An 18,297-nucleotide genomic window follows, 5' to 3' on the forward strand; every position below is an offset into this window, starting at 1 on the left:
TAGAAAGTATGAATATATATGGCACTTCACACAGAGATGATTTGCTAAACTGATTAGGCTTGGAGAAAACTAAGCCAAATTGAGAAAACACGTACAAATGGTCTGTTATACATAAAGATAATCAGTCTTACCAGTTATTTAGCACCCATATGCCAGACACTATACTATGAAATTTACAAACATCTTTTTTAATTTGACTCTAATTATAACTCTATGAGACAGATGTTTCCATTTTACAGATAAGGAAATTTAAGACTGAAACGTATGAGAAATTCGCTCAAAGTCACTTAGGTAGATAACCCAGTTTTCAGATTCAAGGTGATCTACTTCTAAGATTATACTTTTAATCACTGCCCTATTGCTAATTAGAAAATTAAATAGGAATTGGAATACAAAAATGGTGAAGGTTAATTCTTCTGAAATAGTGAATATATATGTATTAGTTTGCCAGGACTGCCATAACAAAGTACTACAGACCAGCTGGCTTAAACAACAGAAGCTACTTTTTTCAAAGTTCTGGAGGCTGTAAGTCCAAGATCAAAGTGTCAGCAAGTTTGGTTTCTTCTGAGGTCTCTCTGGCGTCCCTATGACTTCTTTCTTACTGTGTTCTCATAAAGTCTTTTCTCTGTGTGTGCACATTTCTGGTGTCTCTGTGTGTCCAAATTTCCTTTTCTTTTTTTCTTAAAGATTATTTATTTTTTTATTGAGAGAGAGAGAGAGACAGAGAGAGAGAGAGAGAGCATGCAAGCAAGGGAGGAGCAGAGAGAGAATCCCAAGCAGGCTCTTTACTATCAAAGAGTGCAGCCCAATGCAGGGCTCCATCTCACGAACCGCGAGATCATGACCTGAGCTGAAACCAAGAGTCAGGTGCTTAACCAGCTAAGCCACCCAGGTGCTCCCCAATTTCCTCTTCATATAAAGACATTAATCATATTGGATTAAGGCCTAATTGGCCACCCTAATGGCCTGATTTTAACTTAATCACCTCTTAGAGGTCCTATCTCCAAAGACAGTCACATTGTGAGGCACTGGGGGGACACAATTGTCCATTCAATATGACAATCAAATTCAATATTCTTTGAAGACAGCATCCACTATGAGCAGGAACTGCATAAACAATTTTAAATTTAGTTTTTCACTTAATTCTCACAACAATAAGTTATGGTAGCTGTTGACAACTCCAATTCACAGATAAGAAAATGGAAGCAAAGGAAAATTAAGTAATATGTCCAATATCATACATTAGCAGGGTTGTGAAATAGGAATTTGGACTTATATAAATTGTATCCCAAAGCTCTTTCCTCATGCTGTTAGTGTAAAACCTAAGAAATCCCATTACATTGATATTTGATACTAGAAAGGGAAATTATTACAAAATCCAAATATTAGGACAAAAGAGAACAGAAAAAAGAAGAATATCTGCTAAGGGTTTGGATTCTAGAACTAAAAAGACATTTGAGAGTTATGGAGGTGGCTAGAAGCAAGCTTTGGGAATTACATGCTAATCAGAAGTTCTTAGCTCACAATAAATCTCAGTATAATTTGAAATATATTAAGAGTCCCAGGGAGTGTCCCACTAAAATAAGAGAAAATCAGTTATTCAATAACTAATTAAACATAGCAAGGCAGTAGTAAATTGCTCAGAGAGACTGTAGTCTCAGTGAATATCAGAACAGCTAGGAGAAGAACTTGGGTAGAGGGAGGGCAATGAGGCAAGATTTACCAAAAGGCCAGACTGGCAATTATTGACATTAGCAAGTGTGAACATTTCCAATCTGCTTGCTGTGAGGTGCTGGATCTTGAGCTGAGCAATATCTTTTATTATGCATTTCCAATCCTTAATCAAGTTATAGCACTATCCTTTATTATTTTCTAGTCTAGGATTTAGAATTTCATTAAGAGAACACCGTTGAAAAACAGGTTCCACCTATATCCTGGCTCACAAAATTTTCAAGAGGATTAGGAATTATCTTTCCTTCCCTAAATCTTCATCTGACTTTTTCCTGCCCTACGATTATACGTCCTTCAGGAGGGGTACTTGTTGATAGTTGTTAGCTTTCTGTCTTATGGCAGGAAATAGCAACAAGCATTATAATCTCTTATTCAGACTACTCCAAGTGCTCAAAGGGAGAAACCACAGGGTTAATTAAATAATGTCATAGCTCTCATAACAAACAGGCAGAAGTCATTTGGATAGACCCAAAACATACACTATGGCTCGGCCTACAATCAATGACAGAATTGCAAACAGAACTCATGCCTTCTAGGGCAAAACTCAAATATTTGCTATTAAACATGAAATTAAAATCAGCTTTTTGTGCCTCTTTTAAAATAGATGTTCACATATCTATCTATCACATTGGGATGTGGTATGAGAAAGGGATTTAGTGTTGAGACAGGACTAGTTTTCCTAAGTGGGGCACTAACAAGCTCTTTCAGCCTCCAAGCCTCAATTTTTCCTGTACATACAGAAAGAGATTATTTTAAGGAAAAATGAGATTTTATATATATATATATTTATAAGTGATTTACAGAATGCAAGCCACTATACAAATATATTGTTGTTATTATTATTATTTTGCTTTAGTGAAACTATTTATAGGAATTGACTTGAGTTGAATTTATTTTTCCCATTATTATTAATATAAAAGTCCTTTGCATCTGCGGATTGATTGTTGCTGAAATTGAAAGAGAGGAAGAGAGTTTGGACTAAATGAACTTTACAAATCTTTCAAACCCAAAATCCTGTCTCTGATTTAGTCAAGATTCACTGCAATCTTTTCCTAAATACTACTAAGCCTGATTCAAAAATAATTAAAAGAATACCTGTGTGGGTACTGACCAACAGAGATGAACTGCAGCCTACAGTAAATACAGAAAATCCTCAAAAGTAACTATCAATTAGAGATTTCTGGAGATCACATTTATTATTACTATTTATATACACTGCACATATATAAAATAAAGTGCTGATTCTATATGCACTGATTATAAAAATAAGGTGTGCTTATTATAAAAACTTAAGAAAATTTAAACATTTATTTCTAGTCATTTTCAGAACTAAACATTTTTAACTGAACATTTTGTTTTGAACTTTTCTCATTTTATGAAATATTTTTCAGAAATAATCATTTTGAGTATCATACAGATATTTATACAATGTGCTTATCATTTTCATATTCTTGGATATTTTATTTCTAATTTTGCACTATTATAAATAATAATGGACAAAAACTTTTATACTGAATCTTTGGCAGAGTTTCAGATTTTTTTTAAATAAATGTGCTTTAAATATTAAAAGTTTGCATAATGTTAATTCCTTAAACAGAAACTCCTCAATTAGCTTTCTTTTTTTTTTTTTAATGTTTTATTTATTTCTAGGAGAGAGAGACAGCGTGAGCAGGGGGAAGGTCAGAGAGAGAGGAAGACACAGACTCTGAAATAGGCTCCAGGCTCCGAGCTGGCAGTCAGCACAGAGCCCGACGCGGGGCTCGAACCCACAACCGCGAGATCATGACCTAAGCGAAAGTCGGATGCTTAACCGACTAAGCCACCCAGGCGCCCCTCAATTAGCTTTCTTTTAGAGGGCATTACTATGTCAAAATAATATGTCTTCATACTTAGATCTAAGTTTTATTTTTCAAAGGTTACACAAATTCCTAATTTCTTTAAGAGGTTAGCTCCCTGTGGAGAACTCAATAATGAACCTTTTTGAAAAGTGATATCTCATATCACCTGTATTGACTTTTTTGTTTAAATTTGTATTGTTTGCTTGAAAAAAGTTCAGAAAAATTTAAAATTATAAGAATTGGTAAGCATAATCAACCAAACAGAGCAGGAAAACATAATTTTAGTAAAACCTTGTAATTTCAGACTGGAGGATGAAAATATAAGAGTTTTCATAGAATTTTAATATTAAAAAGAAAGTTAGTAATTCATGTTTGATTTCTAAATTTAAAAAGTAATAACAAACTTCAATTATATGAGCAAATTAAAATTATAATTTTGACATATTGTTATTTGAGGGGAAATAATGAGAAAATAAGCACAAAAAAAGCCTAAAGGGCAGACAAGAATAATTTCACAGGAAAACAATCAAATCTTTAAAGAATATATAAGGATCTTTTTTTTTTAATTTTTTTAATGTTTTATTTATTTCTAGGAGAGAAAGAGAGACAGCGTGAGCAGGGGAGGGTCAGAGAGAGAGGGAGTCACAGACTAAAACAGGCTCCAGGCTCTGAGCCGGCAGTCAGCACAGAGCCCGACACGGGGCTCTGGCCCACAAACCACGAGATCATGACCTAAGCGAAAGCCGGACGCTTAACCGACTAAGCCACCCAGGCAACCCGGAATATTTAAGGATCTTAAAGTCAAGTTGGGTTTTTGCCACTGTAGACCAAATAGAGATGTGAACCCTTGGAATTTGTTATATAAATTGAAATTGAGAGCAAGATGCCAACTACAGATTATAGATTCTCATCTATATGATGAGTCCCTCATCTAGATGATAAAAATACAAAGGGTTGACAGCCTTTTTTGGATTTGCAATGACTTATGATTACACCAGTTTAGGGATATACATATGCCTTCATGATGGCAATCACAATATACTGAATTAATTTTTTATAATAGGTAACAACAGGTTAAGATGTTAAGATTTTGTAAATGTCAATATTAATTATTAGCTCTGCTAAAATTGGTACACAAGAGTTTTAGAAAATAAGCCAGGATACTAGCATGACTTTGCTTTATCATAAACAAAAGTTCCAAAACGGAGTCATGAGAGTAGGAGAGAGTTGAGTGACTTCTTGCCTGTCCAATTACAGGCACTAAGACAAGAGAAAAACCTTTAAGTGAGTCCTGTATGGCCAGGCAGGATAAGCTTTCTGTTTCAATCAGCTCCTTAGCTAGCTTGGCTGACAAAACATTGTTGTTCTCTTAACCTTTGCAAAGCTAAGGAACTTTTACAAGTATTTTTTTTTTCCAGTAACAGCCAGAGTGATTTATGGCTTCTTCTAGCTCTCCTCAGTTAGAAAAACAAATTTTATGTCTTTGCCTCATTCTTCCCCCCGCCATTATTTCCACTCTATTGTCTTTAGCAATAATCCTTCTTTATTTAATGCAAAGATTATTATTTTGCATTGTTTTCCAAGTGTGTCTGTGTTTAACGTGCTTTAATTATGGAAACAAAGTTTCTTGAATTTTCAAGGACAGTTGCTATTTAAAATATTCTGTACAATTGTTCTCATAAACCATCATAACCATCTGATAACACATACAGTCCCTCAATAAATGCCAGTCTTCCATGATGTTATTTTTTAAACTTAAGTGGCAAAAACTGTAGGGGAGGGAAATACACAACAGTGTATATTTAAGAAGAGGAACTCTGATTTCAGACAGCACAGAGTCTGCTACTTAGTGTGTGACCTTGGACAAGTTATTTAACTTTTCCTGTTTCAATTTTCTTATGTATAAAAGGAAGATGGTTGTGAAAATTAGGTGAAAAAATTCATACTGGGATCCAACACACTGCCTGGCACCTAGGAAATCCTTCACATATGTTAGCTATTATTAATTTTCAGTCCCACAGTTTCATATGAATATTGATAATCATAAGAGAATTATAAGAAAAAAATTTTTACCACTAAAGTAAAAGACCTTAACATGAAAACTACTAAAATGTTATTTGTCGTGGTTTGGACCTTGCAAAGTAGGTAACGGGGTATTTGTAGGTTGATAATTAACTTGTCTATTAGAAAGAAAATCTTTGTAGAAACTATTAAGCTTTGCTGAGTTCAAGTGGGGAGGCCCTGAATGGTAAATCTTGGAAATCTTAGTCATATTGTCTGTTTAATAAATACTATGTCTTTAGGCCATATCCTAACAAGAACTTACTAGGAAAATAGGACAAAAGAAAATGTATCTATAGATCAACAACAGTTAAGTATGTGTAAAGATTTTCAATATGGAAACATTAGACTTCCAAACAGAAAGAAAATGTGTAAACTCAGTCTCTCTCTGTCCTAACTCCAGGATGGAAGAGAGTTGTTAATGTTATTATTTGCTTGCTTGTTCTTTGTTGTTCTATGGCTTCTGGTTTTTTTTTCCTCATTAACAACTTTTGAGATTAGAATTACCATTGCCATCCATTGATTATTGTAAAATATTTCCTAATAATCCACATGAAGTATTCAGAGACTTGGCAAGAAATGCTGGAAAAAAACTGGAAAGAATAAACAATTATTAAGCAAGCAGAGTTCTTTAAACAAGTACAGGGGAATAATGTGCTATAATTTCAATAGCAGATGATGAAAATGACAAAGCAAATATTATATTAACTAATATATGTTGTTTTGGCTGAATTTTTTATTTCTCTTCATGTAAGTGTGTACTTTTTAATGACAGTGATTCATTATATGATGTATAATTAAAGGTGATTTAAATTTTGCACCACTGTAGGACCTGATTATTTTATTTGAAAGAGTAATTCGTAACTATCAATTCTTGCTCAAGTAAAAAAATTGTTTAGAAATAAGAAAAAATACATCTTTCATAAGAATATGTGTTTTGGTTTGTAAATTTTCTAACATGGTTACCATATTTATAATTTATTAACTCTTAAGAGATATTTCAGTCTCATATTTTCACATGAGAAAAGAGGAAAAGTACTGAGAATGAATATGAGTCAGCTTTCTAATCTGTAAAATGGCTTACAAACAGTAATTTTTATCTATTTTGTTCATGGTTATATCCATGGTATTTATAATAGCATCTGGCACATGGTAGGTTTTTCAATAAATGTTTGCTGAATATAAATAGTAGTACATGATATTCATATTCTTCATTCTAGAATTTCAAGCCTGAATTTAAAGATGTAATTAAGCCATAAGTTAGATAAAATGCTTCACTTATTCAACAAATATCTATTGTGTGCTTATTTTGTGCTAAGTAAAATGCTAGCTGTTATAGGGGACAAAAAAAAAGAAACAAAGAAAAAGAGTAATACACCCTTGAAAAGCTGATAATAATTGAGTATAAGGTGACGCATGCAAACACTTCATTATAAAACACTGTTATGAGAGTAATGTGAGTGGTATAAGCAGAGCCCTGTGATTGCACTGAAAAAAAAAAAAGCCAATTATTTCTTCTAGGTGCCTCAATAAAGAGGTGTATGATTGAGAAGGTTGTTTTGAGGGCTTCATGAATCTTTTTCTATACTACTTCCTCAACACAACTCTATGTTGATTACTTCTTTGAGATCTCTCTTACTTCCTTCAATGGATCATCTTCCTTTTTCCAACCCCTAGAGATGTGAGGAGCAAGTGGAATATGAGCAAGAATTGGTGGTTATAATAAATTACTATTTCAAGAAGTTTGGTAGTAAAGGAAAAAAGGAAAGCAGAAAAAATGAAAATGTAAAAAGGGAGGGGGTGGTTGGGATAGAATGAATAATATTTTGGGATAGAGAGGTAAAACCAGGGAACAAATGATTAAAGATTCAAAAGTAAAATAAGATAACCCATAAAACAAGGTCATAGTCTGCAACAAATATTTCATAACCTTTCTAATTTTCCTAGCCTCCAACTTCTCTGCCACTGCAACCCCAGCTGAAGGCTTTGTTCTGAATAGAGAAAATGGAAGCCATTAAATAAAAATATTCTAGTCCTCCTACCATCAACTCTTTAACACAATAACAACATCAGAGAGATTTCTCCTACTAACAGCCCCTACCTCCCACCTTATTCCCACCTTCTCCCATTTAACACACTCTCCTACTTCGGCTAAACTTCTTATGTCTTTCTGATTGTTTATCAGTTTGACAATTAAGAATCCCTGGGAAACCCCCCCTTCTCTACATGCAAAATTATAATTTACACTGATTCTCCAAGCTATGGTTGATTTGGGGTACAAAAACCCATGAGGAAAAGAAAAAGTCCTACCCAGTTATAAGTGAACATAAAATATTTATTCATTCTACAATAGGAATGATGAATATATGGTGAAGGAAACATTTTCTTTTGCCACACCAGAGAGTATGCTTTATATAGTAGGAAGGAGGAATTACAGAATTCCTACCTTGAAGGGTTATGGTAGACTTTATTTAGGTTCAGTAGGAATAACAATTTCTTCAGCATATTATTTTTTAAATCATTTAAACTTCTTTAAAAATCTCAGATTAATACTAAATTAACTGCTTTAGAGTTTGCATGTTTTGATTTTCAGATAAAAATAAACAGAAGCTCAATATTCTTTTCACTTTGGCATTTAGATTTTTCTTAATACGATAAAAAGCAGGCTTGCCTCCTGGGTGTAAGGAGAGCTTCTAGCTGTAAGAGTCAATCAATCGGGAAGGGCATTTTGTGGGTAGGAGTTGTGAAAAATTGCCAGCTTGACCTTGAAAAGAATGAAAAATAATTGAGACTAGTGGCAATGAGCATTTATTTCCCATGTGCTGCAGTTTCTCTCATATTTTTAATTTGGTTTAAATTTCTGTCCCCTACCACCTACTCACACATACTCTGTGCACTATTAACATCATAATGTATATTAAGGAGCCCTCACAGCTGGGTAAGAAGCTTCTTTTAGCAGGCTAATAACATCACTTTGACTCAATGATGCTGTGCATAATGTAATCTAATAAAATTATGTCATGTGCACTGAGAAAGTAGTCAGAATAAAATAGTTCACCCATCCAAAGAGGCAGCAACTAGGGATACAGCTATACTCGCAAAATCATCCTGATTCATACAGCACAGTGGAATTTGTGTCCTTGTATATATTTCTTTGATTCTATCTATATCTATATGATTCTATATATATACATTGTGGTGGGTAAATATAAAATGATAAAATCCCAAGGGTGAGAAAGATATAAAAGACCATCTACTAAGTAACTAATACTTAAATTACCTCAACAATATTTGTTTCAAGTGGTCGTCCAAAGTGTACCTGTCCGGGGTGCCTGGGTGGCTCAGTTGGTTAAGCGTCCGACTTCAGCTCAGGTCATGATCTCACGGTTTGTGGGTTCGAGCCCCGTGTCAGGCTCTGTGCTGACTTCCAGCTCAGAGCCTGGAATCTGTTTCAGATTCTGTGTCTTCCCCTCTCTCTGACCCCCCCCTCCTCGCCTGTCTCTCTCCCTCTCAGAAATAAATAAAACATTAAAAGAATTTTTTTAAAAAAAGAACAAAGTGTATCTGTCCCCCACCTCCACATTCTACCATTAACAAATCCCTCATAATTACAAAGAGTAAAAAATCTCCATAGAAGTTTTAAACCTTGGCTGCACAATGGAACATACTTGGGAACTTTTAAAAATTTCCATGCTGAGGCTACAGATCATATCAAGTAAATCAGAATCTCTGGAGTTGAGACCCAGAAATAAGAGGCGTTTTTTATTTAACACTTCCCAAGTGATTCCAAATGCATCCAAGATTGAGAATTACTGCTCCGGAGGCAACACACCTGAAAATAATGAAGGACCTACTGGTCCTGAAAGAAGTTTTCTTTGGAATTCTCAGCTGAAAATCAGGGGAAAATTCTCTTCTTGGCAGATAAAAAATTAAATGATAGGCTATTTTTATAAAGCATGAATAAAAGTTTCAGAACTGTAAGTAACAGGCATCGTATATAAGTGCCATTTATTTTTTAACCCTTGAAGGAAATATACCTTTCCTTAAGCTTCTGCATATTTTTTTTAAATATTTTTTAATTTATTTCTAAAAGAGAGAAAGAGAGAGAGAGACAGTGTGAGCAGGGGAGGGTCAGAGAGAGAGAGTCACAGACTGAAACAGGCTCCAGGCTCTGAGCTGGCAGTCAGCACAGAGCCTGACGCGGGGCTCGAACCCACGAGCTGCGAGATCATGACCTAAGCGAAAGTCAGACGTTTAACCGACTAAGCCACCCAGGCGCCCCGCTTCTGCATATTTAAGCAGAATACCCTGTTTTAAGAAGATTAGACAGGGGTGCCTGGGTAGCTCAGTTGGTTAAGTGTCCAACTCTTGATTTTAGCTCAGGTCATGATCTCACAGTTTGTGAGATTGAGCCCTCCATCAGGCTCTAGATAGAATCCTTGGGATTCTCTGTCTTCCTCTCTCACTGCTCTTTGCCGACTCAGACTCTCACTCTCTCAAAATAAATAATAAATAATAAACTTTAAAAAAAATAGACATAAAGTTTCATGTAGAATCTGTCCCTATGGATGTGATCCTGTTACTGCTTCTCTACCCATAAGATGCCTGCCCATCTCTTTCTCATATGAGATATGTAAATATTTTCTTTTAGGACACTGAATGATGGGCTTCCTCCAAACTTTATTGGAGATATTGCAAAGTATCATTCATGCAAAGATCCGTGTGTGTGTGTGCGCGCACGCATGTGTATATCTCAGCATCATGTTCTAGAGGCTGATTATCAAGTTCACCTATTCTCAGAAAAAGAAACCATTGTCAAATCCCTAATGTTTTAACTGAATTAAGATGGATAGACTAAGTGTTATAATTACCCTTCCACATGAAGGACTCTCGAAATATTCAATAACAGATATCACTTCTTCAGTTTCTTTCTTCTCTACATTAAATATATCCTCAAATTCTTCAACTATTCCTCGTAAAACATAGCTTTACTTTCCCTCAATATCTTGGTCACTTTCCTCCTATTGCTCCTATTGTAGTCCTCTTAATTACGGTTCCCAGAAATATGAAGGTTACCTTTTTGGTCCTAGATATGATAAAATAGAAGTCCTTTTACTTGAAACATTGAGATAAGTAATTATCAATATTTGGAAAAAATTTACCATAATGAAGAAACCATTAAAGAAGTGATAATCCACTAGTGCATGATGGTACACTCTTACTGAAGTTTATAGTCTCAGGTTTGAGCAATTAAAAGAATGGAGTTACCATTAACTGGTCAGAGAAGAACTCAAGAAGGAGAAAGTTTTGGAGGGACTAAGTTTTGAGCCTATTAATATTTTGGTGCCCATTAATTTGCAGTTGGATATTTAAGTCAGGTATTCATGGGAAAGGTCTGAGCTATAAATATTAGAAAAATATAAATGTGTGAGTCATCAGCATTGAGATGGTACTTAAAAGGATGATTTGGGATGAAACCACCAAGGGAATGAGTATAGATAGAAAAGAGAATAGGTGCAAAGTCTGAGCCCTAGAGCATTCCAACATTAAGAAACAACCAGGAAACGAGAATTAAAAGCAGTCAATAAACATAGGGGTGCATATATGTTTTTAAAGTGGTGTTTTCCTTTTATTTGGATAAATACTAATTCAAAAAGATATATGCACCCCTATGTTTATTGCAGCATTATTTACAAGAGCCAGCATATGAAAGCAATATACATGTCCATCCATATGTGAACGAACAAAGATGTGAGATACACAGTGGATTATCAGCCATAAAAAAGGGTTAGATCTTGCCATTTGCAACAAGATGGATGGCCCTAGATGGATTAATACTAAATGAAATAAGTCAGACAAAGAAAGACAAATACCATATGATTTCACGCATATGGAATTTAAGAAACAAACAAATCAACAAGCAAAAAAAGACAAACAAACAAATAGATTCTTAAATACAAAGAACAAACTGGTGGTTGCCAGAGGAGAAAGGAGATAGGTGAGATAGATAAAGAGCATTAAGAAGTACGAACTTCTGATTATAAAATAAATAAGTCATGGAAATGAAAAGTACAGCATAGGGAATATAGTCAATAAGATTATAATTGCATTGTTTGGTGACAGATGGTGACTACACTTATCATGGTGAGCACTGGGTAATGTATAGAATTGTTGAATCATTATGTTGTACACCTGAAACTACTATAACACCATGTGTTAATTATACTTCAATTAAAAAATAATAAAATAAAAAGAACAGTCAATAAGATAGTTGAAAAACCAATAGTTTACATTCTGCATGCCAAGTGAAGGGAGGGTGTGCTCAACTTTGTCAAATACTGTTGAAAGTCTAATAAAATGAAGACTTGAGGTTCTGGGTGATATTGACAGGAGTGATTCTTCTGTGGCAAGAACAAAAGCTTATTTAAATCAGATTCAAGAAAGAATAAGAATACAGGAATTGAACATTGAATGTACAAATACATTTTTCTTTGGGTTTTGTTATAAAGGGAAGAAGAGAAATGGAATATAGATAGAAAGGCAGTGAAATCAAGAGAAGGGTGACCCTTTTTAAGATAGAATTTAAAAAAGCATGTTTGTTTACTATTAGGAAAAATCCATTAGAGAAGAAGAAGTTAATGATGCATGAGAAGTGGGAAGAATAGTTGAAAGATATCCTTGAGTGAAAGAGAAGTGAAAAGATCTAGAACATAAGTTGAAGGCTTGGCCCTACCTAAAGTACATTTGGTTTATCCATAAGAGCAGAGGAGAAAGAGTAATTGTCATAGATACACTGGGTGGATAGAAAAGGTGGTATGCTTTTGGACGTTCTTTAAGTATTGCTTCCATTTTCTCAGGAAAAGAGAAAGAAAGATCATAAGCTAAAAGTGAGAATGAGGGAGGGAGTGTTGGATTTAAGGAGAAGGAGAAGGAATACAATAATTATCTAAGTCTAGCAGAGTGGGAGTATAATCCCTAGGCAGCACTACGGGCCCACTTAAGGTTAATGATCAAGAACATAAAATGAGGCCAGTCAAGATGGTTGTGTGTTTTTCTTTAGTCATGTCAAGTAAACAAGCCTAGACATGCAAAAGGCATAAAATTAGTTTTAACCGGGATTGAAGACAAGTGAAAACAATATAGTGAAAAAGTAGAAAGAGCCTGAATAGTATAATTGACTGTATAATTCAAGCTAAATAACTAACCAAGGAAGTGAAGACAAAAAACAAGTAGGATAGATATTTTATTGGCCTGGTGGGTTCAAAGGATTATTGGAATTGAAATACAGGAAGGAATGAACTGGAAAGTTTAGAGGAGGTGATAATCAGGGAGAAGAGCTTGAAATTGAAATCATGAGGAGTTCCAGTTATTGACAAACACAGGGTTTAAGTTATAACTTGCAGAGTGGCTGAGGTGGAAGACAAGGTCATTGGAAGAAAGTAGGTCAATAAACTGAAAAACCAGGCAAATGGAAGGATCATCTATATGCCTAAATAAATCATTACGAATGAAGATAGCTATATTACTGGAAAGAATGACAGAAATGAGGAGGAGTGATCTTCTGAGGGTCAGTACATGACTGCAAACAGGTGGGGTAGTGGGTGGAATAAACATCTGATGACATAAGAATCATATCTTGGGAGGGAGACAGTTTAGAGATTGCTTTGAATAATTTTTCTTTATACAACATACTTGTTTTCATCTTCAGCTTATCATTGGCATACTTGCTTAACATATATTCTGTATTTTATTTGTGATTTTGATGAAATGGTAGAACAAAACAAGTCTAAGGATAGAGCTCCAGACCATGCCACTAGAAACTTCCTCCCAGATTGATACTGACCTATTAATAAACATCCAACTAATTATGCTGTGGTTTAACATATTAATTATCTTGTCCATCCATAAGAATGCCTTATTGAAATGTTGATATATCAAATGCAATGTTTTTCAGACTGGTATATGCTGTCCCTAGTGGTTAGTCCAAAGATATATCCTTAGAGGTCCTCAAGTTCCTGTGAGAATTATTCTAATGTTGTTATTTAACTTTAATAAAAATATTTTGAAAATCAATATAGACATGTTCAATATAATTTGGACAGCCTCTTTATAGTTGAGAATTGCCACACTTCTGTTCTTGGGTCTGCAATTATCCTCATACTGGTACCAGGAAGTACTCCTTTAATTGTTAGTCAAAAAAAACAGAGGATGCCTTAATACTTAAATGATGCATGCACACAGAAAGCAGGCCAAATGACATCATTGTGTCCTCTATAAGTGATGATTTTGCAGTGTTTCAAATAAAGAAAAGACGTGGGTGACCTGAATCATCACATGGCATGTGGTAGAACTGAAAGATCAAACCCATGGAAGTCAGTACCATGTTCATATTGCTAAACAGTGATTTAAATCTCAAATCTATTTAGATTAATCTAATCTATTTAGTTAATCTAAATAATATCAACTAGCACATGAAACTTTAGGGCTGAGTTTAAATCATATTGGTTTTGTGGTTTCATTATCATTCATATTGGATGATCTCAATATATAATTTTATTTATATTTCATTATTATTAAAATATAAATAATTTAGAATCTATCTTCTTTCATCTTAATAGGTTTAATTATTACTCAAGTTGGAGAAATATCCATCTTTTTCATTTTCCCTGTATTTCTAGTCTAACGACTCTGATTTTACTTCTGTTTTTGTTTAAGAAAGAGAGAGCACACATGTGGAAGCAGGGAAGAGTGGGAGAGAGGAAGAGAGAGAAATAATCCCAAGCAGTCTCCACACCCACTGTCAGCAGTGGGCTCGTACCCACAACCCTTGGATCATGAACTGAGCCGAATGGCACCCAGCACCCCTAATGACTCTGATTTTAAATCATGAGAGTAAATATCCAACATGCCCTGTTTCTTTATGAGTAAATGCTGGCAACCAGAAAATTATACATTTTTCTATATCCTTTAAAGGCACTCTTGTATTAGTAATATAACCCCCTCCAACCTCTCAACAGCTTAAAATAAAAATTTATATCTACCTCTTACTACAAGTCTCATGCAGATCAGCAGAGAAGCTCTCCTCGTCATAGTCACTCAGATACCCGTGTTAATAGACTTCGTCTGGATATGAGCTTCATCACCAGAACAGTGGCAAATTGCACATTGGCTTTTAAAAATCTCTACCTAGAAATGCTACATATAATTTCCAAACACAATTCATTGGCCAAAAAATTTACATGGCCATACCTTCAAATGGGAGTAAGAATACTCCTACCACATAAATGGTGGAGAATTGGAAAGATTGGGTGAATAATACTAATGAATGCCTGTATCCCTAGAATCTTACAGGATGAATAATATATTTACCAGTTTAGAATTAACATTTGTGTCAGTTAGAGTTCTATGTTTGTAAAAAACATAAATCGACTCTAGCAGTTAAAAAGAATTCATTGAAAGGACTGAAAAGAGAAGATTAAATAATCAGATTCAGAATGATAAGGAAACCAGAGCAGCTCTGGTTGCCTCAGTAGAAAGTAAATGAATGGCTCTTCAAAGTTTCCCTGTTGGGGTGAATAAAATCCACACAAATGCAGTGTTTTTGATGCTCATGCAAGGGGTGGAAATTGATTGGTTATATTGAGTTACATGCCCAACCCATGGCACAAGCACCATAATATCCCATTTCAGTGGGGAAAGAGACATTTTCCCCCAAAAAAGTTCAGTGTTGTTGTGAAAAGAAAGGGGGACACTTGAAAGCCAAAGTACAAACTTTCTTCCCTTTTGAAAATTCCAACTTCATTAAGCTGTGTCATGGCACCTCTTCTCTTCTTGATCCCTCAGAAATTTATTGTTATTCATGACCATAGGATGGGAGACTAAAAGAGACAGATCCTGGTCTGCCCACAGTTATCTTTCCTACTGGCATGCCACATGGCTGAAATCATTCACTAATGTGGACATTGTTTTGTGTAGTTATCATCCCTAGGAGGGGCTTAATACCAAATAATCATTACTAAAACAATTCATGGATTCATTTGTGAGATTAGATGGCCATAAGTGATCTGAGCAAGACCATGTGGGAAAGAAATAAAGGACCATGATGACATTTTTAAAAGTTTTTAAAAGTATGCATTCTGGAAAACTTCCTGGCGAATGATTTGGGAGAAGAAGATCAGCTCTACAGAGAGGTCCTGGGCAGTCTTAAGTACTAGTACTATGATTGGGGGAAAAAAGCCATAGCAAACATTTTTACAGTAAGAGTATGAATACAAAATGCTTTCTCTCATTCCACACTTGCAGCATCTGACCTTTGAAATTTGGCTACTACTGAGTTCTTCATGAGTACCACCTGTTTTTCCTACTTTGGAGAATCAGTTATAAATAAAATGAGTTATTAATATTTGGCAATGCAGCTTCAAACACCAAATAGAAAGTTTTACTGACTACTCTGTTGAGTCCTTGAAGACAGATGGACCAAGCATGTGTGCATCATTTGAAAAGGCAGCAGTTTGCAATGGAGGGCCAAAATCTCATTCTGTCCACCCCACCCCCACAAACATTGCTTCTGCAAGCTGAGCTCTCTGGATAATCAGAGAGAGTTCTGCATATGAGGAAAAGACAGAAGTACAAGTCTAGAATAGGTTTAAATTGTTGTTACTTTTATTTATTTAGTTTTTTTTAATGACTTTTTTTAAAGAACCTCTAGATTTGCCTATAATATAAAGCATTTTACATTTTATAATGAATCAAATTCTCCCAGTAGAATCTCTCACTGGTCATAAATTAAGCAATCTGGACACTGCATTACTTTTTCAGGCCTTAGCTAACTGCCACTTTGCAGAATGGCTCAAATACAGAAACAAATACAAAGATAAGAAAACAGGCTTTCATGCCAGTTTGCTAATAAATTGCCACTTCAGTTTCCTAAATGAATTCCTGGTGGCCTAAAGGAGTTGACATAGAGTCTGTACTCCTGTCAAACTTCTAGAAAGGAACTTAGAGGCTAGTAGAAAAATTGATAAATTATTTAGGAAGATTGAGATGAAATAAAGAAAACATTAGTCACTATATTAATTCCTTAGGCCAAGAAGTTAAAGTCAATTTTTCTGGGAGGCACTGTGGGACACAATGATCCTATGTTTTAAGAGCGTACTCCAAGTATGGACTTAGAATGCATTAAGTACAATAATAGGTTATGACATGGAAATGCATTACACAGAATGCCCAAATTAGCCTTCCCTAATCTTCTCTAACTCCCTGAGGAGGTGAGGTTTCCTTATTACAATCTTTTTTTAAATCAAAGATAACAAAGCCAGAATAACTATGAATTAATAGAGAGCAATAATTTATAATACTGATAGAGCAAATATGTCCCCCAAATTCAGAAAAAGGTTGTTTTCAAAATCTCATTTGAACATAGGTTTATTTTTAAGTATGGAATATGCTTTTCAATCATACTTGGAGTCCAAGACCAATTCAAAAAGATTGATACACCCAAAGTCATGTTTGAGTATCATGATGTCAGTACCATCTCTATACCTCACTTGCCATGTGACCTGCAATAGAAAACAATAGAAGAATAGGGGTATCATATATGGGAGGAGTGGCGTGTAGGACACAGTTATGACTAATATTGAGAAAACATTCCAAAGGTACCAGTCATTTGTAAATCAGATATTCTTACAACAGAGAGTACTTGTCCTGATGTCTGTTAGCTAAGAGACACTCTTCCCAAAATAATAATTAGAAGAGTTTTCTTAAACATAAACGAGAGAGAAAGTATTTAAATAACTTATGCAAAATCCAAAACGTTTATACCTATTCTGTCCAGAGAACACCTTGCTTGTTGCTAGAAATCTTATGTGTATCTTCTAGGCATACAGTGCCTTTTTTTCCCTGGATACTCCTAAAGACTCACAATTTTTTTTTTTTTACTTTCCTTATCTTCCTTTTTAATATTCCCTATGATTCTACAAAGTTCTTTGGTCATTACAACCTTACCTCTCAATATAATTTCCAAGGTTAGAGCTTATTAACTTCATCACATTTTGCATTGGCTTCCTGATAAGATGTTAGGAAAGCAGGCACTTTAATCTCACCAGTAATATTTTATAAATCATATTTAAAGTGGGTCTCCTTCCAAAATTATTTTGTAAATTACCCTATCTGCTATGTGTTGATTTCTGTGCCTCACTCCTAAATTTTATGTTGTAGGTTACATTCGGAGTGTTTTGTCATTTATCCTCATCCTATATTTCTTTTGTCTCATTTTCCACATTTATTACTTCAAGCCTATGTTAAAACCATATATGAATCTAGACAAACGAAGAGGCTGGTGGTTGTGAGGGTGGGGGTTATGGGGGTTACCAGAGAATATTTTTATAGAAGAAGGGCTTAGAGACAGCAATCTGATTGGTAAGAGGACTAAAGGGCTTCTCTTAAAGCTGTGAAGTGAGCACCCTGGATTTTTATAGGCTTCTGCATTTCTTTGAAGGGAGCTTCAGAGTGGATGTGGCCCTTTTGACCGATTGTTTTGTTTCATACTTTTGATATTACTGATATGGGTAAAGATAAATCTTTTCTCTACCATGAGGAACATCAGCTGTCCAATTATGATAATAATTGGCAATTGACATTGGTCATAGTCTCAGGGAGAAAAAAGAAG

The sequence above is a fragment of the Hyaena hyaena genome, unplaced genomic scaffold, assembly GCF_003009895.1.
Source record: "Hyaena hyaena isolate Hyena2069 unplaced genomic scaffold, ASM300989v1 scaffold_321, whole genome shotgun sequence".
NCBI lineage: Eukaryota > Metazoa > Chordata > Mammalia > Carnivora > Hyaenidae > Hyaena > Hyaena hyaena.